Here is a 23,960-nt window from a genome sequence, read left to right as displayed (position 1 = left end):
AGAGGTCAGGATTGGTTCAATTCCACATTTATTAACTTTAGCAACTATATTTTAACCCAGCCTTATGCAATAATATGATTAAAATACATAATTAATTTAAATAAACTACATTTTTAATTGGCAAAACCTTTCAAATACAAATTTTATTTTTGGTTTGGGGAATGCTGTCTCATCAATATGGACCTGCTCATGGAAATGCATGGATATTGGTAGAAATTCAAGGGTATTGGCAAAAGTGAAGGCATTATAGAAACAGTCAGGAGGCTGATTGTCCATGCAATCACCTTGTGGAGATTGAAATTCTCATCCCAAATTATCTGTTTGCCCTTTCTGCAAGACTACTGCTCCTTCTATTTTGTTGTCTTCTATTCTGATGTTTATTCAGTGTTTTGGAATAGAAAGATCAGGATTTGCTTATAGCTTAAGAACAATATTTGGAAAAAAGCTCTCCTCTGCCTTTCCCACCAGATTTAATTGCTGTGTTCTGATTATCCCTAAATCAGTGCAATTGTAAAGAGTGGAAAATGGAAAGGAAATATGTTAGACCCAAACTTTCAATCCTGGCTTGCAGACTGTACACACATCAGCCCTTAGGGTATCCCTGGGTGTCACAGCCTAATTTCAAGGTCTGAGACTGATCCCATTTAATGCTGGGGTTACAGGTGACAAACATCACGAGTGTTTTCCCATGGCAGAGTTTCATTATCTGCTCTCAGCTGTGGAAGGGGAATTGCTCTGTGCCACCCCTTTTTTTGGTGTATCTCCGAGTGCTGGGCGCAGCTGAGCTGACTGCTCCCTGACAGCTCAGAGACACGTGGAGGGGACAAATGCCTTCTGCTGGGAATTCCAGTGTAGCCCTGGGAAAGGATACATCAGAGGTGTATCCTTTGGGTATTTAACTTCTGTACATGGGAAAGCAGGGCAGGTGTATCACATCCCCTGGCAAAGCAATTAGCAACTCCCAACTGGTGCTGGAAGACAACGGGTCAAAGAGCCCAGAAATCTCTGTAACTCAGAAAAATTCCCAATTATCAGACAAATCTTGCCCTCTCTTCAAGATTTTGAGTAAATACTTACAGATGCGAAGCAACCACTTCCACAGGAAGAAGATTTCTCTTTGGCTGGATATTTCTTTTCTTGCAGCATATTTCTCTCTAGTCTTCAGCACTATTTTGTTGTCTTTAATACCTCTTGATTGCATCTTGTTATCATCTTGTCTTGATTGGCTTTGTGGCTCATTATACAAAAAGGGTGCTAATCTTTGTTAATTAGTTCCTTATTAGAGTCAGTTGAGATTTGTAGCACAATAAGTGAGCTGCATTTCTGATGATAAATAATTGGCTGCCAGGGAATCCTTAGCGTGAAATCATGTCAGTATAACTGATGATACTTTAATATTTTATGTGAGTTTGTATGTGTTTACTACAGTACTTGGTTCTTCCAGCTGCAATTCCCAAGACTACCAGAAAATTTATTCTGTTAAAGTAACACACATAGAAATACTATTATTGTGACCCTCCCCAGAACCACACTTATTTTGCACAGTGCTTTGACATGGTAGAGGGACATTCTGGAGCATGCTGCTTCCATTACAGGAAAGCTCACATCTCTTTTCTGCTCAAATCCTATGGGAATTCCATTTTCAAGAACCTACAGCTTCAGTTTTGCACATTGACACTTATCTGCTTGTTCTCTAAATGATAGGATTTATACAAGTAAATACTGTAATCCAGAGATGGGCATGTGTGAAGCAAGCTTGGTATCCTTGGAGTGGGCTTGTCTCCTCTGTACAGAGGCTGCAATATTCCCAGCCATGCTGAACTCCCCTTGTTTATCCAGTGCCTGCTCACATCAGGGAGGACACAGAGCAGTCAGGTGCTGGCACCCATTCCATTCCCAGCATCAGCAGCCCTGCAGGATGGGTTACAGCTTTGCTATTTCTTCATTTTTAAAAGAAGCCACTGTACTTGCAACTGTTGTTGATTGTGTGTACAAATCTGTAGAGGTCTGTGATACAAAATCCATCCTAACTTTAATCATAAAATTATATTCCTCTGCTGCACCTGGTTTGTACCAATTTATCAGTCTTTCAGCTTACATTTCCCATCTCTAGTCTCTCTAATATACTGTGTGAACCATGGTCATGGAGTTTTATATCACAGTTTGTAAATGTTACCATTTCTTCTAAGCAATGTGATTTCACAACAAACAAATTTAAAAATAGTAATATAAAGCATCAAAAATAATAATATAAGGCATCAAATATAAGCTTTATAATAGCTTATAAACAGGCAAACCTCTGGGCATTCCATTTTACTGTGTGGTGGTTGGAACTCATCTGCAAAATAATGCTGGGTTATTTCTCAAGGATATGTACCAAAGTCTTAGATATTTTCAATATTTGAATTGCTAAAGGATCACAGTACATATCAAAACTATTTTTAGTGCTTGAGAAGCTGCATGCAGAGTGATGCAGATTTAAATATTGCATAGGATATTTGACAATGAAATATTTTTTAAGACTTACACTGAACGTTTGTGAATTATGAGTTTTATCCTCAGTAGTCAGAACAATGTGTTTATTCCCATTAGTGAAAAAGTCATAAATCAGAGTGGCAAGATACCTTGCTCACAAATGCTTGTGTGTATGCAGATGTCTGGACTCTTCCCATTTTCAACTGAACAGTTGTGTTTATTTCATTATCCCAAACCATAATGGTGAAAATCACTGCAGCTTGCATTACAATCTAGTGCCATAAGTTGCTTAGCTCCAGCTGACTCCTGTCCAAAGTGAAAAATAAGTCAGGAATCTTATGACAATAATTTCTGTATTAATGGGACAATTTGTGGCAATTTCTCAAAGATGAGTTCTGTGATAAAAGTTGAAAGTCCCTAATTGAATGAAGCTACAACCTGCTGTGGGCATTCTGACTGTTTCCAGTGCTGAGTATCCCAATTGGGTGTGCTCTAGTGAGTTGTGCTGCTGCTGAAGCACAGAATTAAAAAAAAAAAAAAAAAAAAAAAAAGCTGGTTCTTGCTGCATGAGTGGAACACAAATGTCACCAAAAGATCCTATTAACCCAGGAATGACTGCTAATTTGTAGGTGAACAAGCAAAGTGGACATCCAGCTGGCCTACATTATCCCTTGTGAGTCTCTTTTCTGTTCTGGAAGTGGAAATATGTGCCTAAAATGTACATTTTAATGTAAGGTTTGAAGGAAAAGTGTCATCGTGGGATGAATCCTGTTGAAGGAATTTGCCTCATTTTAATGTTTGCCTATCTAATGAGTTAGGAATGTTTTTCTAGCAAAACTAAAGAAAGCACCAGTAGGATAAAGTCACAGTCTTGTAAAATAATAATAAAAGGAAGATTATAAAAGAATCCAGTGGTACCTGTTGTCTAAAAAATGATGAATCCTGAACTGAAGACTGTCAGGAATAAGATAAGGAAGAAGCTCTCAGAGAAATACTTCAGGGAATTTCTTTTAATAAGACCTGAAAAGTATGCCTTGGGCATAGTATCACAGGACAGAGATTTGAAAGCCTCAAGCCAACTTTCTCTTTTGCCATTGTAATTTGACCCAACTATTGTAGTTAATCATTGAATATAAGGTAGATACAAGTTCCATCCTTTAGGTAACCTATTAGAAGTTCAATAATTAGAAAAGTTTCAGCTGTTTCCCATTATTGCTAAAGGAGAATAGTGTTAAAACCCTTTTTTGAGAATTTTAGAGAAGAAAGGTACTTAATTGGGAACCTCCTGTTCTCAGTTGTTCTTTAGTGGCATGTGAAGAAGAAACCAAATTTCAAAGTGTTGAAATGTTTTAGTGAGGTGCCTGAGGGGAAGTAGGGAACACTTGACATGCAGTGAACCCAAACTTACAGGAATCCAATACCCTCATCTCACTACAAACGTAGGTGGTTTTGTGCCAGTGGGAGCTGAAAGTGCTTAGCCTTGTGTGAACAATCTCTGAGATTGCAATTTACTCCTGCACTCAGGGCTGCTGGAAAGGGCCTGAGGGTTGTAGTGGATGCCAACTTGAAAATGAGACAACAGTGTGTTTGATTGTAAATAAGGCAAAACACCCACTGAGATGTGTTGTGAGGGGTAAAGTCAGAAGATAAGGGAAGAAGGCAATGCATGCCCATTCTGACTTTGTTCTTGGTATTGGAAGATTGGTGCTGACCTGTTGAGCTCTTGGTTTTGATTAACAGCATGTGCACTATTTGATTCTGAGTGTGTTTACTTGCATCAGCTTACTTGGAGTACTTTAGTTTGGGCTAAAATCCCGAGCTCAGTTTGAGAAAAGCTGAGCTTTGTATAAAACATATGAAGTATCAAGGAGCCTGTTTCAGACAGTGACTCCATGTCACCTTGAATATCTTACTGTAACATTGAAGAACTGGTTTGATCAACACTTGTCAGGAAAGCAGTGGTTGTAGAGGATTGTTGAAAGAGGAGCTGATCCTCCCTTGGGGTGAGAGAATGGTAGAAATGGTATCTCTAGGTACCTTGCCATTTTTTGTCAGGCCTCAGTAAAATGTAGCAATGATAATCTGTCTAGTTGCTTTTATTTTTCTGTCTGTCTTTAGTTCTCCTCCTGAGACACTTTCAAGCACTACAGGTCCCTGAAGCAGGAGGAGAACTCCATAGTATATTTAAGTATATATAAGATTTATCAGTGTGTCAGTGCATCTGGGTGTGCAATCTGTGATCACATCAGTCTCACTTAATCCTTGCTAATACTTGGTGTACTGGGTTGCCTGGCATTTTGAGTGTGACCAACAGCTGCACTATTAATTTTGATGTACCTTGTTCTCAGAAATGTGAACATCCTATTCATTGTTTACAGTGGGTTCCCTTGAAAAAGTTGCAGATTAATGTACTTTCTTATTGTAAGAATCTTACTTACAGGAATAACATCCAAATGCAGAGTTTGTTTGAGAATCAATAATGTCATTCTCCATGGTGTCCTCAGGAAAGCAAATGACATTTTGAAAGACTGGACTTTAAAATGTATGAAAGATCCGGCACCCAAAATGTTGCAGGAAATCAAAAGCATTGTCTGTTACATTAATACCTGGATTCCAGACTCTGTGAAACTATTTTATGAAATTTACAGCTGCAGTTCTCTTGCAGAAAATCATGATATATTAAAAAGTCTATGGAAATAGACAGGCTCTGTGTGAACCTTCAAAACAAAACCAAACAGATTGTGAGTCCAAGTTTGGCTGGATAGCACATCAATCATCTTTTGGAAGTCATTGTTTAACAGTAGATGTAGGATAGTCTCTTAGAATTTAAGTCAAATGTATTTTAAATGGGATATATTTATTTGTTTGCAGTTTCACTAGAAAAGGCAGCATTTCCAGAGAGCACCTCTAAAATTGTGGTTTCATTCTGTGTTTTGTCCTGTGTCTGTGAGAGCTGGTTGGAGCACGGAGAATGACACCTTCTGAATGTTTTTAGTCTTATGCTGTTTTGCAGTATGGTATTCCCACAAATTGCTGTATGGTATTCCCATTGGAAAGGTCACTTTATCAATTGGCATAAAGTTTCACACTCTCACAGTTAACAGGAGAGCTGTTGCTGGTTATTACACTTTTCCAGTCTTCCCTATTCCATCATTCTAAAACAAAGCCGATGAGGGAATTCATTTTTGTCTTATACTTCGAGGTAAATAAAATACTTACATTTAAACAACATGAGTTTCCTCAGTTCAGCAAGGTGAGCTCTACTTCTCAAAATCTGTTTTCAGGGGTAGCTTTACTTTGTCTTTTGTAGCTGCATTCCCCATTGTTCTGCAGGGCCATGAGCCCTTGTGCTGCAACCTGCACTGAACTTCATCATTTTAAGTGGTTTCAGAGAATTCCTCCCTCCTTGTGCTTGTGTTTGTGCCTTCTCAGGATGGCAGGGAGGAACTATGAGGAGCCAAGATAAACAGACAGCCTTTCACTTAGCAGTTGAACAGAAATGAGAAGAAACAGGACATGCACTTTGGTGTTTCAGTTGTGTAGCCTTCATATGGGCAATATGAACAATGCTGATTTTCCTCTCTACTGCCTGTGCACTACTTTAACTCAAGGAGATGTGTTCATATTTACAAGGACACTTCTTGTCCTATAGAAAACATTCCTCAGAGCTGGTGCTATTGGTTTCTCCAATTTGGATGTGTTATGATTATCCCACTTTTTTGACAGATCCTTGACACAAAAACTTGGTTCAGGCTTATACAGCTCCAGTGAAGAACACTGCATCTTATCCTCCAGTTTGAGAAAACTTTTACCATTTGTATTTCTCAAACTAGGATTAACATTAGTGAATGCAGATGCCTCCATTCTTGGAAAACAGTGAAAATACTGAGTGCAGTCCTCAGAAGAAATCCATTCTCCTCTCATTTTGTCAGTCTCAGAATAAAAGTTAGCTTCTAAAGCAGACCTCAGTGCAAATGAACTTCGGCTGTATTAGAAGCAGGTTTTAGATTTTGTGTAAATCTAAGAATGTTGGAGGTTGCTGGCTGGACTGCTTAACAAACAAGTTTTTATGAACTGGAATTGGAACCCACTGTCTGCTGACCAGTGTGGTTGCACAATCCAGGGCTGCACAGTGGGAATTTGTAGGGCCCATGATGTCCCCTCCTTTCACTTTTACTTTCTTCTATTTCTTGATGGTATTCAATTCTGAAATTCCCATTAAATTTGGAATATTGCTGGTGTGCACTGTGTAATTATGAATTCCATACTCCATGGCCTGACACTCATCATTCTGCATACACTGTTCTTTGTCAAAAGGGCAAGGGCCATGTGCTCAATATAGATGAAGTTGTCTGTATGGAAGGATCTTCCAAGTCTGTCTCTGCACCAGGGAAGGCCATTTGAGAGTCACAACTGAATTTTGGCTAAGTTGAAATGTTCACTTGCTGCATGTTCCCCATATGCCAGTGAACAAACATCAGCATAATCAAGCACAAAAGAAAAGCCCCAATTCTCAGATGAAAGAGTGAAGGCAGATTTGCATGTATCACCCACATAAGTATATAATTACAGGGTTTGATCCTTATCCCTGAGATACTTTGGGATGTGCACAAAAGCTTCCTCAAACCATTGTGCTGTGAGTCTTGTTTGGGTGTTAAAAACTCTTCTGCAGGGACTGTGTAAATCAGCACAGGGACTGTGCACTGCTCACTTTGCAGCATGGACAGAGGGAAGTGACAATTTTATTTAATTTTACAATAAATAGGCAAGACTCCCATGTGATGCACTTCCACTCAGGAGACATTCGGTTTTGCCACAGAATTTTTGTCTCTTAAAGCAAAACATCAGCCCATGACTGTCTCACATAAACAAATGCAGGTGTTAGAATTATTCCCCATTTTGCTGTGGGAGTTTTTTTTCCCCTGCTGTTTGTGTGAATGTTCTTTCTCAGTGGAAATCCCATTTAGCTTAAACTTGTGGGGTTTTTTCTCAAAGTATAACCTCAAGCTAAACTCTTTTGCTTATGTTGCTATTTTTTTCAATGGTTTAAGCTGAAGTTAACCTTCCTATTAGCATTTTAATGGAAAAGGAGATTCTAGCACTTAGCAAAACATTTTGTCTGCTTTCAAATGGCAACGTGGTAAAGGTATGAAATGCTGTTTTCCATTGTTTGCAAATTCTTTCTTTTCCTGCTGCAAGGCTCTTTTTCCTTTATTGATATAAATAAGAACAACATTTGGCAGGGACATCCCAGGTCCTCTGTTACAGTCATTCTCTTTATAACAACATCAAATACTCGACTTTATAAGCTCGTCAGTCCTGTTTTAAATGAATTGAGGGAGTATTGCTCATGCTTTCTAAGCCAATTCTGAATGCTCTCTTTACTGGTCATTAAAATACCTCTTCATATCCTAAATAAATTCATGGTCGATTATAACCATTTGTTTCAATGCCATGTAATGTCCTTTAGCTGAGATATTGTTCTTTTAAGTGAATATGACTTTCCAAATATAGTTCTGTTGCCCCAGTCCTTCCTTACAAATGTCCCCATTGTGTGACACTGTATGGGGAGCTCTTTCCTTAGTGGGAATCTGAAAATGGGTCAGGACATTGTGTGTCTAAGTAAATAATATTAAATGGGCTGTCAGCTTTCCAGAGGTACTGCAGGGTCTTTCTAACACCCTTCCAAAATAGTGGAAGTGAAGCCATGTGAAAATCGAAGAGCAAGCAATAGATTTGTTGTACAGGCAAGAATTATTTATTAAAAGTTCCCAAGACAATAAAGATTATAAAGTAATGGTTGTAATAATAGCTTAGTTCCTGCCTTGCTAGGATTTCCATTACATGTTAATTCTATTATTAAAAATTAAAATAGTTTTATTTATGATCCTGTTTTCTAAGGAAACACCTATTGATCAAAACAGGCCTTGCTTTATCAAAAATTCAGAGCATTCTCCAGATCAGTTGTCAAGCTAGAGATATTAAACCAGAAGATGTTTTAACAGCAGCAGACACAAAGTGATGTGTCCAGCAAGAGGGAAAGCCAGGCACAGCTACAAAGTGTGCCCCAAAAACCTGGAGCACCTTCAGGGCTGCAGGGGTGAGAGCACACGTTGGTGCTCTGCCAGTGGAAACACAGTGGTTCCTTGGTGCATGGCCAGGGCAGTCTTTGGCAGGAACTGTTGAAAGGGCTTAAAATTGAAGGAGCTTAATCTCTGTCTGGTAGAAGTGCTGGGAAGGTGCTTTTCTGGCAGAGTGTGTGGTGCTTTCACACTGAAGGGCTCGCTGACTGTCACTCAACAAGAGAAAACACAAGCAACAAGGTACCAAGTGAAGCCAGACAGGTGCACACAGAACACAGGGCCCATGTGGTGGGGATGGTGCTGTCTCTGTCCCCTGGCCTCTCCTGGCTGGACAGGGAGGACAAACACCAGCATGTGCCAGCCCTGAGCTCTGGCAAGGAGTGGCATCTGCAATGTGCATTTACACGGGGACAGCAGGAGGAGGGTTGGCTTTTTCCTGTGCTGGCTGGAAGACCAGGTGATAGAAAGCTACATTTTCCTTGTGAATTGGTGGAATAATGGTGTGTTTGGGGAGAATGTTGGATCTAGCACACAGGTATCTGATGAGGCTATGTTAGAAACCTGCATCTGCTGTACAAGAGCACTTCAGTGTAAGTGTCAGAACAGCAGCTCATCAGGGCTTGACTTAGCTGTGCCAAGAGTTATTTATATTCTTTCACTGAGAGCAAGGTCTACAAAGCTGCTGTCCTGAGGAATCAGAAATTTGAATACAGGAGGATTTCCAACCAAAAGATGAACATTGGGCCAGTAAATTAGATTTAGTTATAAGAGGATAAACATACTTTGTCAGGTACTCCACCCTTCCTGTTCCTGCAGTTTGGGGTGATGTGGGTTGGTGATGTTGCATCACATTAATATAAAAGATTTCTGTGAGGCTGGGTGACTGTACCTGAGATTATCCACTCAGCCAGAGGAGACAGTAGCTGTTAATTTAATGTATATTCTGGTTTGGATAAACTATTTTGTTCGGACAGAGTGAGTGTAGATTTTCCAAATTGCTTTTCCATCCTTTTAAGCAAAAAATCATGAGGAGAATAAAGCCACAAAGACCATGCATTAAGTCTTGAGGTCATTCTTGCTGCAGAGTTAAATGGTTTGAGTTTAATAATAATAATAATTATTATGACAATAATCACTATTATTACAATTTTATTTCATATTACATATTAATGAAAATAATTTCAAAAATGGTGATATCTTTACCTAATTTGTGTGCATTTTGTCCAGTTTTCCAAATTACTCATTTCAAGAAGCAGAGTTTAAATATGTTCTGTTCAAGGACTGTAACCTTAGGCAGGTACCCCAAATTTCCACATAAAAAACTGTCATTTTCATTTAAAATAGCTCAAAAGTGCCATTTAAACCATTCAATTTCACTCAAGTTCATCATACTTAGGGTCAAAATTTTTACAGCAAAGCTGTCAATTGTATCTTAATTATACTTGTTTGATTTGTCTGCATTCAGGAAGCAAAATTAGAGGCATGTAGCACAATTTAATTGTGGATCATATATGCAAGAGGAATGTTGTGAGTATGCAAGTGCAAAGTAACTGGTGTTTGCCAGCTGCTGCTGTGACTCTGCTCTGCTTGCAGACTGTTGACTTTGTGTATGTGGAAGGATTTTTTCAAAGAATCAGTGATCATTGAGGCAGCAATAATTGGCACTGGGGAAACCTTTTAGCAAGTCTTCCCTAGCAGTTAGTGACGTGTTGATTTCACTGGCTTTTGAATAACTAGAAAGTGTGCTAATTTTCAGTTGTGTAGTAGCACTTAATTAAAAATGCTATAGAGACTTGGAGGGGTGGGCTCAGCCTTGGGTGAGATCCTGCTAAGTGAGCAATGTGTACTGAGGAGCCTGAGAATGAGGTGCAGTCTCAGACTAACTGAGCATGGGATTAATAGAAGTGCATGTCCAGCTCTGTGAGGTCTTTTCAGATCAGAGAACTGATTTATGCTCCTGCTAAACATCAAACATTTCCCATGGCTGCAAGTCTTAGAGCTAAGGCTCAACCAAAGAATAAGCTTAGGGTTTGGATAGGGTTAGAACAGAGCGAAAACCTGATTGGTAGCTGTAATTTCATTTGCCCAGTGTGGAGCAACCTTGTGCAAGGTGCTCAGGAGCAGAACCAAGCAGAAACAGGAAGTGCTCATCTTCATTTTATTTTCAAAACACTTCTGTCGTTGTCCTTACTCCTGCTTTCCTGACCATAGATTTAACACAGAGTAGAGCAGAAGGTCACCCCTTTACCTTGAATATTGGTGTAAAGCAGGTTGTACATGTGGGTGACTGAACAGGTTTATTAAAAGAGAAAAAGGCAACAGTTAAGGCTCTAGCTGCAGCAGCTGTGAAAGAAGCTCTCAGAACTTTAAATGTGTTTAAATTTTAGGAAGTTTTATGCGCCTGAATCTGAAACTTGAAAATGTAAGAGTCATTGCAGTCAATTTAGTTGCTTAATGAAATAACGAAAGCGTCATATGAAATTATGCAAAACCAGGGGAAATTCAATATCCTGAAATCCTACATCCAGATTAATCAAATTAATGACAAGGTATAAAGGGACACATTTGGGAGATTATGAAGAAAGTCAGCTGCACAGAGTTTAAAGCCTTGGAATGGGAGGACGAGCCCTTGCTCAATGCTGTATGGCAATTTTCTCAGCATGGTAGTTACATATAATATTTTGGAGGAAAAAAGTAATATGTTGGGTTTTGCCTTTTTTTATGAAACCTCCACAGCACATTTGTCTTGGAGGAAGTTAAATAACCTTCAAAGGCATTGTCTTAATTTTCTGAATAAAAATACATAATTATGTTTTATATAGCAAAATGTCAGACCAAGGGGTTTCTATTTGTGGAGATATTTCTCTTCCTTTTTGTTGGGTTTTATTTTTTTGTTTGTTTGTTCTTTTGTTTTTTGTTTCATTTTGTTACCTAAAACTCAATTTTATATTAATGTACGAACAGTTCCAGGCAACAAATAACACATTTATTTTCCTTCATAAACCATTTTTCTGAAAAAATTAATGGGGCTCCTATCTTGAATATTTGAGAACTTTTCAGTGTTCAAACTGTGTGAAAATATAATTGGAGTCTCCTAGTTTCTGCTTCTTCTCACTGTCATATTTTAAAAAGAATACACAATATGTAGAAGTGAAAACGAATGAATTATTACCTGAGATGTGTGACATTTGGGAAAAGATGTAATATATCCAAAACTTATTATAAAAGTTGTGAATTAAAAAATGTGCTTACCAGGAGTACCAGCAAAAAAGAACACAAAGAATCAGAAACCTTACTGCCAAACTATTGCTCCCAAAATTTAGGATCTTGGAACTCAGGTGCCAAATTTACTCTCCTCAGTGGCAGGCTGCTGTGCCAGCACTTAGACCACTGAAAGTCAGGAGACAAAAACCATAAAGGATCAAGATAAATAGCAGCATGACAATCATCAGCCCAAATCTGCTTGCCCTGGGTGTGCTCACATCAGACTGCAGCGTCATCTCTCCAAGGAAATATCTCCAGATGAAATTTACTTCACTAGAGGGACTCAGATTGAAAAGTTCCCCAGTCTGAGGGATTTTGCCTGCTTTTAAAGACCATTCTTCCCCTTCAGCGGTCCAAAACACATCAGTAAAGATGAGACCAGGGCTTTATGTGGGGGTCTGAGTAAAGCACTGCTTCCCTTGGGGTAGAGAGCCCAAGGGGTGCCTTGTTCCCATCAGGGCACCTTGTCACAGCCCACATCTCATGGCTCTGTTCCCTGTACAAAGTCCCTCAAGGAAGGGCTCCATCCCCACATCCATATGCCCATGGCTTGTACTGGCACTGTCCTGCCTCTCCTCTCCCCAGCTAGGATCCCTTGTGCTTGTTTCCCAAAGCAGACATTTCAGTCTGTGATAATGGTTAGTCATTGTCCTGAGAGACACAGGGAAATGGAAGGGAGGAGGAACAGAAAGATGGAAAGAGCAGGCTCTGTGGTGTTTTTTTTCTCTCACCATAGTCCAAATCTGCAGATTTTTGAGCATTTCCTGGTGGATGCTCATTCTGATCCAGATTTTTCAAATATGCTCGTTCTGATCCAGATTTTTCAAGTATGTTAAGAAGGCAGTGCTGAGCACCAGGGAGAAACCTGTGCTTCTCTGAAAACTCTTCATCAAAGCCTGTTCATTGTGACTAACAGCAATTAGTGTACAAAAGAGGCATCTCCTGAGTTAAGATTAGAATGAAAGAAAAGAGAATAAACAAGTTTCCTCGGATGCAGCCAAAGCTCCTTCCAAGCCAGTTTGCCTGCCCTGGCCAGCTCAACTCAATCACAGAGGAGCCACAGCCAGTGTCAAGGTGAGCAGAGACTTCTGATCCAGCAGAGCTTCTGCTTCTCTCATGGCTCACATCAGGCTAGGTTGAGTTATGTGCTTTACCCTAAAAGATGTGGCTGCAGAATAATCCTTGTTGTTCATTTCCAATCCAATTAAGCATAAATAGTCTTGCTAAGTCCTCACAGAGCTGTGGGTGTTGTGCTGCTGGGAGCTGGGCTCTCAGGTAAAGCTCCCATTGCCTCAGAGGAGTTCACTTTAAATTAAAGGAAATATCAGACTGCCAGAGGTGGAGAGATGGTGTTTTAGAACAGGCATGTTTGTAAAATCAGAGAGGAAAATACTGGGGAGGAAGATGGGGGGGGGGTGGGAATACTCTGTTAGATATCTGTGTATTGAAAGTGACAACACCTAATACTACTAGCAGGAAGATTTATCATGTGTTAAATTAATGTACTGTGTTATAGGATGCTTTTATATAGCAATTTAGTTTTCTTGGTGAAGTTTTGTATTGAGAAGTAATAAAGAAAATTCTAGTGTAAAATCTGCTACCTTCAACATTCATAAAACACACTGTACTTTAAAGGACCCAATCCTCTTCATATCCACAGAAATGGAAGCTTTGCCATTGACTTCTCTGGAAGCAAGGTCAGCTACAAAATGATCAATTAAATAGGATTCCAAGTATGATTTATTGTCCTCATGATACTAATTTTCACCCTATTAGAGTTCCTTTTTCTTAGTGTGACCTTCAGTCTTGCATAGTGAAATGCTTATTGCTCTCAACCACGACCTAACAGCTTGAGAATACAACTGATAAGGCAATGATCTGAGTCAAACAAGATTGTGCCCATGGGCAGGAGCTTCTGGTACAGTACACTGGACTCCTGGCCTCCACCTTGTAATGATTGTGGACATCCTGCCAGTATAAAATCTGTGTAATTCTAATACATCAGTGAATTTAGATTTGGGTTTGAACACCCGCCTGCCCATGGAATGAATTCCTTGGTTTGATTTTCTTGTTTAATTTTCTTGTTCTTGCTTAATGTGTGAAATTGTCTTCATCTCAACAATGAATTTTCTTACTTTTACTCTTCTGATCCTCTCCCCAGTCCCAACATGGAGGAGTAAGCAAGTGACAGTGTGGGTGTGAGTTGCCAGCTGTGGTTAAACTATGACACTAAATTAAAGAATCCAGACAAAAATTTTCTTGAGGGGTAAAATTACTGTTAGTTTTCTTTTTCAAAGAAAAATAGCAACTTTGGATCTATCAAATGGAAAACAAGCAAAGGACTAATCCAAGTGGAACAGGAATTCAATTACAAACCACCTCTATCACAGACCTGGGAAATCTTGACTTGCAGTTTCCATTGAAAGACAGAGGTGTTTGATGTTGATGTAGTGACAGATGACACCCTGTACTGTATGTTCTTTTTCTGTTGCTATTGGAATTGTGTATTTAGTGAATTAGTCATGATTGATGATAGTGTTTTAAGGACTTGCTAGTTCTTCCTGGGAAAAGATGGCATATTTTAGAGATATTAATGGTTTGGGACTTAAGGATAGCAACATATATTTTTGTAATCTTTCAGCAGCAAAGCCACAATTTATACAAATGGATTCACTCTGTCTTTAGCTCAAGCAACTCTGACAAAAGATGTCATTTGAAGTAATGTTGCTCATCATTCATAGATGCAAAAGCTTGAGGGTCCATTGCTTTGATATGAAAGTGTGCTGCAGTTTTCTGCTTCTTTTAATATCAGTATATTGTGTTAATGATACTTCAACTATTTTAAGCAGCTCCAGTTGAGACTAAGAGAACAGAAAGGTGCTTATTTGCCAGTAGAAAGATATATACTAACTTGGGAGTATGTAGAAGGAGAAAAGCGTTCTAGCAACAACTCAGAATTCCCTAAATGTCAGCTCTGCAGCAGTTAAAAAATAGTGCTACAATGTGTTCAGCCAAAATTGCCAATTTATTGCACAGTACTGTATATTAGATCCCTTTACAGCACCTTGGTAAGGAAGCACATCATTGCAGAATAATACCAAGAGCTGAGAGAGGTCTCTGGCTTGCTCTGGTGTATTTGCTGAGGTGCAGCCCAATCCTGCAGTTGCATTTGAATGCTCCCTGTGGTTGTGAGATCAGTAATGCATGCATGGGGACCAACCCATTGCAGGATGGGCAACAGACAACAAAAGCATGGTACAAAAGGTAGTCTTTAGACTACCTTTAGTACCTTTAGTCTGAGAGTAATACCAGATTAGGACAGATATTCTGCCCTAGAAGAGTGTTTTACACTCACAGTGCTGCTGCACTGTGCTTTTGCTCTTGTGATCCAGCCCTTTTATGATGCCATGGTGCTTTTACTAATTAAAAAAACCCAATGCAACAACTCAACAAACAACCACCAGCTCTTCCTTCTGTATTTAAACCACTGGTTCTCTAAAAAACATTGATATCATGTAGCTTGTGTATAAGTGATAGATCCTTATATAGGTGCCATATTAAAAGTGTGCTGACACACAAAGTTTTGCTTTATTTACTAATTGAAATATGTGAGACAAAGTGCTAATATTTCCCATCTCTAATCCTGTATTTAGATTATCTCCATAATGCCCTCTTAAAATACTTTGTTCTGTAATTATTAATCCAGATATTGTTAACCTCCTTAAAAACTGTCATCCTCTTTAGCTATGCATGTCACACCTTTCAGTTTAAGTCCCTGCCTTACATTGCTAGAAAACAGACCTTAGAATTGAAGTAAAACACTTGCTGAACAAGACAATCTTTTTACCTGCAATAAATAAAAAGGTGTTTGATAGCTGTTGTGCATCAGAAGGAGTTGATGGACAAGTATGTGTTGATTAGAGAGAACTGAATGTGGTGGATAAAGCTTCTTAGAGCAGGCACCAAAGTGGAAAAACAAATTCGAATGGGGCTAGGTGGTAGGTAAAACAATTATACATGCCTGGGCAGGTTATGACACTCACTGTATGAAGATCTTGATAAGTAATGCAGACTTTACAGTTTCCTGCCCTGTCACTGCTGGATTTGTGCTCAGCTAGCCTCTCCATCCACCAGTCTTCCCATCCTTAGGGACTGAAGTATGGTAAAAAAATTATAGTCTTATTTGGAAGGAATTTTGTGGGTTTTCTGGTTTTTTTAATCCTCAGATTTTTCTTTTATTTTACATTGGAACAAAATCCAAAATACACAAAAATCCTGTCATAAAGGCATGTCTGATAAATGCTCTGTGAGAATGCTGTTTTAGAAAGAAATAGTTTCAGAGTGGCCTGACTGGAAAATTGGAGGGGGTCTTCTTTAAATGTCTTTATTGCTTTAAAATTGTTCCATGAGCTAGGGCAGTAACACTACATAATCACACAGAAGATATAAAATGGCAGTCAAAATAGTATGTTGAGTTTCAATTGAATGTGTATTTTAAATGTAATGGCAGTTACTACCCAGAGCAGATTGAACAGTCTTGTTCTCTTGTTGAAAATGTCAAAGCAAAATCTTAAATTGCTTCAACACATGACAAACAGAAGACACTTTGAACAGGAGAATGAAGAGTCAAGCAGGTTCCTTACAAGAAGCTGACACAATTTCATAAGAAATTTCTCAGAAATTATATTCCTGGTGCAAAACTCTTATCTGTCTGCTGGGAAAAAAAGCAGCAGAAAACCTAAAAGATGGGTAAGGACTGTTCCTCTGAGAGCAGCAGAACAATGCAGAAGCTGAGGAAAGTGGTCTCTGTTTTGAGCTGCCTCACCAACACTGTCCAGCTGGCTGAGGGACAGGAGCAGTGCTGATGTCTGTCCTGGCACTTGTGGCCGTGAACAGGAGGATAGAAAACCCCTCTCAGGAATGTGTTTGTGTGCAAATGGTTCAGGCAGAGGCAGGTGGAATATCTCAATATTGGGGCAGCCCTTTAGTGTCGTGCCCATGCTCCCTCACGGGGAGCTTGTACTGCATTTCTCACTGGGGCTGGGGGAGCAGCTTCCCCTTCCTGCAACGTTGGGTGTATAAGCCCTGGCTGAGAGGATTTGGTAATAAAAATAGAATTGGTTGCTCGCCTCTTTGTCCGCTTGATGATTTTTTGGCTCTTTCAAATTTTTTTTCTATTTTTCTCTTGATTTAAAGATTATCTTCATCTTTTAATAAAGGATGGAGGAAATATACTGAAGGATTAAATCCTTATCTGCAGCCATTTGAAGTGCCTGTGGGACTGTTTAATCTCACATTTCAGAGGATTTGGAAGCTAGGCCTCTCTGCAGTTTCTGCTGCATAGAGTATATATGTGCTCAAATTGACCTTTGGGACAGGTGCAATCCATGGCTCACTTGCTGACAAGTTGATTTTGTTCTCCTCTGATAAAAATGTCTGCTGTGTTGACAACCTGCTTCACAATGGTCACATTGATTCAAAACAAGTTAAGTCCCAATGACCTTTTCTTGGCTATGACTTCGCTGCTTTCCATTGCTTTTAGCATTGCCTTGATGTCTTTGAACAGTTTCACTGGGCAGTTCATTTGTTCCTCTCAGCTCTGCTGGGTGTCACTCACTGGGCTGGTTAATGGGGCTGTCCAGAGATGCCCCAGTGGGCACTGGAATGCAAATCCTCAGACTTTTTCATGAATGGATCCCTGTGCAGCCTTTAGTCACGTTCCTCTTGGAGGCTTGCCTGCAATTCTTTGCATCCCCACTGACCAGTAAACATTTTCAAGTAATATGGTAGTCCTAAAATATCACATTTACTGTTGAATACTTGCCTTCTGCAAACTTGATGCAGTGCTTTGTATGTTTGGTGTATTTTTGTGAAAAATAAATTGCATTCTTGGATCAGAGACACTTCATTTTGTTTGATAGTAGCTGATACTGAAAGGTTCAGGTCCCAGGCTGATCACCAGGGGTATTCTGCTTCCCATCAGCTGCTAGAAACTCTGATGTAAGTGGTAAAAGGCAGCAGAGCTGGCTCTGAAAATGGGTCTTCCCGCCAGAGATTTCTATGGATGTTACTTTTTTTGTTCATTCTTTTAAATCCTTTGCCTCAACTAAGAAGACAAATTTCCTGGGATAACTACCTCCTTAATTTCTTAAAGCATTGTGTTTCATCAGAAGATTTACATTTTCTTGATCTTTGGTCATGAGGCAGGATAAACAATAGCAAGTGTATCTATGAGTTAGTTCCTTATGTGCCTATATTATGCCTGCTTTTATTCATTTTCCTGCTCATCCAGCCAGTAATGATATGATTTGCCCCAATTCTTTTCTTAATGATGCTCCACGTGCTTCGTGAGCATACAATTCAAAACTTCTTCAGTGGAAAAACTGAAATTATGACAGACAAACCTGGTAGAATATATTTTATAGCTTTTGAAGGCAAATGAGAGACAAAGAACCTACATAAATATTGCATAAACATTTTTTGAAAAGGTTTTCCTTGTCAAGTAAAGTAACATTTTTCATCATTGTAACAAGCTTAGGAAGCCAGGGTGCTAATCCAAAGAATGCATCAGAATTAATAGACTGGATAGGGCAGGTGAAACCTTCTCATTAGCCCCCAACAGAGCAAAATCAATTGGCAAGAGGTGACTTAACTGAAGTTTTGTGTTTCTTACTTGTGAATATAATTAATCTAAAAGATTTATAGTTGAAATTCCATCTAAAAATTGGTTTTGGTATGGCAGCTTTGCAATCATAATGACCCTGCTGAACATCAAAGCAGTTTGAGCTGTCACACTGGGCAACATCTAAAATTGTCCAAAAATACAAGTTTTAAAGGCTACTGCCTTGAGATTTAAGTGAAATGCATTTTTAATGTCATTCTTCAGTTTTTCTGTCCTTTTCTTTGAAAAGCTGCCCAGGGTTGTTTGGTCTGCAGCGAGGGTTTGATCTGGGCTGTCTCAGGGCACAGGTGAGCCTGAGGTTGGCTGAAACAGCAAAGTAAGAGGTGGCAAAATGGCCCTGGCTCTTCCTTCAGCAGCAGTTTGTGGGGAGCACTGGCTGGAAGCTGCTGCTGAGCTTGGAGATGGCTTTTCCTCAAAAAGAGCACCCTTTGTTTTGCCTACATATGGTACCATAGGTGCTTAAAACTTAGTTCATTTGTACACTTTCTGTACCTAATACAAGTTTTTTAGCTCTGAAAAATAATGGATTGCTTTGAGTTTTGTTAAAACAGTGCATAAAATCCTCTCTGTGGTAATTCATGTGTCTGGGGTTGTGCTGTGGTGCAGTACCTCACTGTGCACAAGTGGTCAAATTGATCATGGAATATTAATGGGTTGTGGACTGCAGGCTTTTGGTAGCCTGGCTTCAGGTTGACAAGAATGATAGCTTTCATTTGCATGCAGAGTCCAGCTGTTCCTTTAAGATGGATGAAGGGACCTGGCTTCATCTGTCACCACTTCTTTACTTTTTTATAAGACAGAAAGAAAAAAGAATTAAAAAAGCCAAACCATAAAATGTCATAAAATGTTCTTTGCAAATCTCCTTGAAATAGAGGGTAATTTCAAGCATCTTATTTCTGCCCAGAGTCCAAGAGAAACATTTTGAGTGCAGACGAAATTGTGGCCTTTGCGCTAAATACACTCTGTTCATTAAATAAAGCACACTCCATTTGAAATTTTCATGAATTACATTGAAGGAAAATGTAATTTTCATTTCCTAAGAACTTATTACACTTTTTTTTCTACTTCAGAGGAAACTCATGCTTGATTCTTAAAAGCAAGCTGCATGATCCACATTTAGGAAAGGAATAAAATGATCACAGGAATCATTTTGGCTGGGAAAGAACTTTGCATAATCTAAACCAATCTGTGAAATTTAGAAATGCAGTGAAAGGAAAGGTGTGTTGGCAAGTGTAGGAGTAAGGGAGCTTGATAACATCACCCAGTGAAAACCCTGCTAGCACAGAAGTCTTCTACTTTCCAGCACCCACCTTGCAATGACTCTAGTGACAGCACCAATGGCAACCCCTGCCATCAGTGCCACTGAATGTTTCACATCAAGAGATGCTAACAGTCAATGCCATGGGCATTTAACACGTATATTGCAGTCGTGTTAAGTGTTCAGCCCTGTTGTAATTACTTTGTGATAGGCACCTTGTGGGATTTTGCCATCTGTGCCTCAGTAATGTGCAATCTGTGCTATTGTTTCTACTCCACTTCACCAGAGTCCTGAGCCATACTCTATTGCATAAGTTCCACCAATCTCACCAGTTTCTTTTCTACAACCCTATGTTACTTAATTGCCTTGTGAGAAAGTAGAAGAAGGTCCAGCATAAACCTGAAAAACAGAAGATCCCAAACCAAAAAATCTAGTTATTCTCTACTTCTCTTAACATGTTCATGAATTCAGCAGAGTTAATCTAGAACCTTCTCTCCAAAGCCATTTGGGTCTCCCTGTGCACTCTGATAGCATCCCATGTGCAATAGATGGAGACAGGTTAGGAGACTGGCAGCAAGGCTCTTTATTCAGAAGTGATCTTGCCCATGGAATGATTAGCTGCTCTTAGTAGTTCTCAATAGTCACCCTGGGTTACAAGGTCAAGCCTGCAGCAGGAGCTGCTGGAGCAGCTGGTAAGAACAGGACAGGCACAGCCAGTTGTGCAGGATTTTCACTGCTCTCAGAGTCAAGGGAGCTGCAGTCATGGCCACATTCCTCTTGGTGCCAGTAGCATGACCTATCAAACACAGGTCTGTTCTGAGTCATTGAGAGCTTAATGGGTTAAAATCAAAACCACCAGTGATGAGCCAAGATCATTTGAGTGCCTCAAAATTCATTTCCCCTGTGAGCTGCATTTCAGCACGGACACAGCATCTTGCTGAAAGCTGTGATTGTGTTGTCCTTCTTTCTATTTCATAAAAAGAATTCATGTGATGAATTCCAATTATTTACTGCTAATATAAAAAGACTAAACTTCTTTTTGCAGAAATTGTGCCCCAGAGTCAGTCCTAACAGTTCATTAAGGCACTCTTGATCCTAGGTAGTAGCATTTTCAAAAAGTGGTGTTCATGGTGGCAGTGGCCGAGGGGGAGGCATCCAGCTGCTGAATCATTCCACAGCATTTTCCCAAAATAAGCATTTCCTGCTTGAATGGTAATAAATAGCAAAAACTCTTTGTCACTGGCTAATGACTCCTGACTTCCACACAAGTTCTGCACTTACTAAGTTGGAGTTTTTTGAGAATAAGCATTCAGTGTTTATTTTCAAAGATGGAGATATTTATCCTTAGACAACATCTCATTGCAGTGGCTTTATTTCTGTTAGAGCAAACAACAAATGGAGGTGCAATCATTTTGTCAGCTTAAACTGAGAGGAAGGAAATAACACAATAGGCAACTGATGGAGAAGTGTGTTTTGACTGACTGGTGGAGCACACTACAATAGAGCTAATCAGGAAAGAGGGTCCCTGTATAAACACAGCCTCACAAAATTGCATTTTTATGAATGAGTTGCTTCATGTGATTTCCTACTACTTTTCACCTTGTGTGGTAATTTTCTACTGTGCCAAGAAAATGAAAAGCAATGATTCTTATCTTGGTAGCAGGACTTGCTGGTGATAGTGTGTTAGAGCTTCGGTCCACAAAGTCCAAGTGAGAACCCTTAGCTTTTCAAACAAGCTTTTAACCCTTCAAGTGAACAGTTTATTCCCTGTCAGTCAAACTACAGCTGACACATTTCCATTTACATCTGCACAATTGGCTCTCACATTTGCTTCTTTGTAAGCAGTGACATGAAAGCTAGAGCAGTAGCAGGTCAGGCCTGAAGCATTTGACTGCCAGCCTCTGGAAACCTCTTGGCACAAGCTGGGATTTCAGGTGAGACAAAGGGAGCTAAGTACATATCTTTTTAAAAGGTAAAATGCTGAGCTTCTCATAGCAACATATGCCCTCTGGTTATTATATTGATTGAGAGCTTTGTATGCAGTTAGTTCCATTGTCATCCATGGTGTGCAAGTTGCAGTATCACTGCCAAGGTTTGTCTTTGCCAAAGTAGATGTAAGCCATGTCTGGAAGCATATGTATTTGAACTGGGAGCAAACAAAAGCTTAACTTTGGGTATGAGCTAGATTCAGATTAAGGATTTGGCATGCAGTTATTTGCCCCAGAGGATGCTATTTAAACAGATCTATTCTGCTGTCAAAAGGTTAGCCAGATTCTTGATTGAATGATACTAGAGGCGCTGTGTTAATTAATGGTGGGAAAATGCCAGATCTTTTGATTGAAGGAAGTAGGTTGGCATGCAATTGTCTCATAGAAGCTTTGAAACAATTTTGTTAGATTCCCTGCATTCTGTCTCATGTTTAGATAATTTTTCGTTTCATCATTGCAAATTACATGAGCAAATGTCCAGGAGATACATCAATAGCAAAATTATAGAACAGAAAATGTAATTTGGGTGCTTATCTCAAGAAAAGGGAAGTCATTATCCACCACTAGGGAAGAACAAAGCTGTTCCCCAGCACTTGACAGTTCCTAGCCACATGGGAGTCAACACTTTAGCTCCCTTCTAAGAGTTATCTGGTCTGGAAAACACCCCAGCAGTGCTGAGTGGCCCACACACAAGAAAGAGGCTCCTCAAATCATAAGCTGCTGGATTTCAGTGATGACCCTGGTGCTGACTGGTTCACACCGGAGCAGTTCAGGGCCTGGAGCACAGGTGATGCCTGTTGGCTTGGGGCATGCCCTTTTGTCTGGCACAGGGGAGGGGGATCTGCATTCAATTCAGAAGTTGTTTTCAGCTGAGCCACTCAAAATATGCAGAAAGAGACTTGAGTTCATCGTAGCAACAGTTTGGGCTCCCTGTCTGTCACTGTGGATGCTGCAAAAGTCTGACTGGAGTGGGATGGGGGCTGTGAAGCTGCTGCAGAGGGAAGGTAGGAAATAGTGTGGGGAAATAGAGCTGTGTCAAATAACAAACTGTGAAGGAACTGGGGCTTACTGAGAAGCCTGATGGTTTTTCTAGTGGGTTATCACTGCTTTTCCCTATGTAAAGATATCCTAGGGCTGTTTGTTTTCAACTGCTTTCTACTTTTCCAAGAGAACTCATTAGTGTGTCTGAATATGGAATGACAGATTTTTGAAACAGTAGGGCTGTGGTGGGGGAAAAAAAATGAGCCTCCAGGCTCTGAGGCTTCACTGGCACTTAAAAGCAGGAGCCACTGCTTTCAGGCAGTTTTCTTTAGCTGGTCCTGTGAGTAGCTAAACATTGACCTGTGCAGAACATCATGCTCTGCTTTATCTGACTGACATCACTGTGTAACAAACTGGAGAGACCAAATCTTTTACAGGTTTCTTTTCTGCTTTTCTGCAGCATTCCTGGTGTGACAGCATACTGCATGTGACTCTGACAAAGAGAATAAAAACATCATGTATGCTGGGAAGGAAAATGCACCTGTATGAACAGCTGCAGAGGATCACATCAGAGTACTGATCTGTACAACACTGTCTCTTTAAAACTCTTATGGACAAATGGAGTGACAAGTGTTGTTGAAATCACAGCAACGTGATTATTGTCCTAAAGTTTGTGTTACTTTTGAATTGAGTGAATATAAGCACAGGAGGAAACAGCACTTTAGACAGTTCCTGAGCAGTCTGGCTGCTAAACAGCCTCTGGCCATGTTCACCAGTCTCTTTTGGGAGGTACATGTATTGCCAGGTGCCTCTGGTTAAAGAAATGTCTTCCCAGCTTGTCATCCAACACCTGTGGCTTCCAACCATGCCCCAGGTAGTGAGTGCTGTTCTCCTGGGACAAGGTACAGAAGTTTCCCCTCAGTCTCAGTTCTGTATCTGTCTGTAAACAAATCCAGCCCAGGCAGTCCCAGCCTGGTCTGGATGAAATCCTAGAATGATGAGAAAAGGCAAAGCAGCCCCTTAGGCTGCTGCATTGTCAGACCAGTACCTTCCCAAGGTGGGTCTGTCTAGGTGGCCACAGGAATTGCTGCCTTGGGAAGCTGATGTCCTCCTTGTTCTAGTGGCTTCATGTGCAAGTGCTGCTGCTCAGAGCAGCCCGGGGACATGCCACATTCCACAGAATTTGGAAGGGAAAAAAAAGTGTAGACAGATGTATCACAGCTCTTCCC

General features: G+C 40.0%; 1 protein-coding gene across 4 annotated transcripts in view; it reads left to right on the top strand.

Annotated features, from left to right (window-relative positions):
• The window catches only part of IL1RAPL2 (interleukin 1 receptor accessory protein like 2), a 338,979-nt gene that overhangs the window by 220,045 nt on the left and 94,974 nt on the right, over window positions 1–23,960 (top strand). The gene's annotated exons all lie outside the window — the stretch shown is intronic.

This window comes from Serinus canaria, chromosome 4A (assembly GCF_022539315.1).
Source record: "Serinus canaria isolate serCan28SL12 chromosome 4A, serCan2020, whole genome shotgun sequence".
Classification (NCBI taxonomy): Eukaryota; Metazoa; Chordata; class Aves; order Passeriformes; family Fringillidae; genus Serinus; species Serinus canaria.
This window is presented reverse-complemented; position numbering and strand designations above follow the sequence as displayed.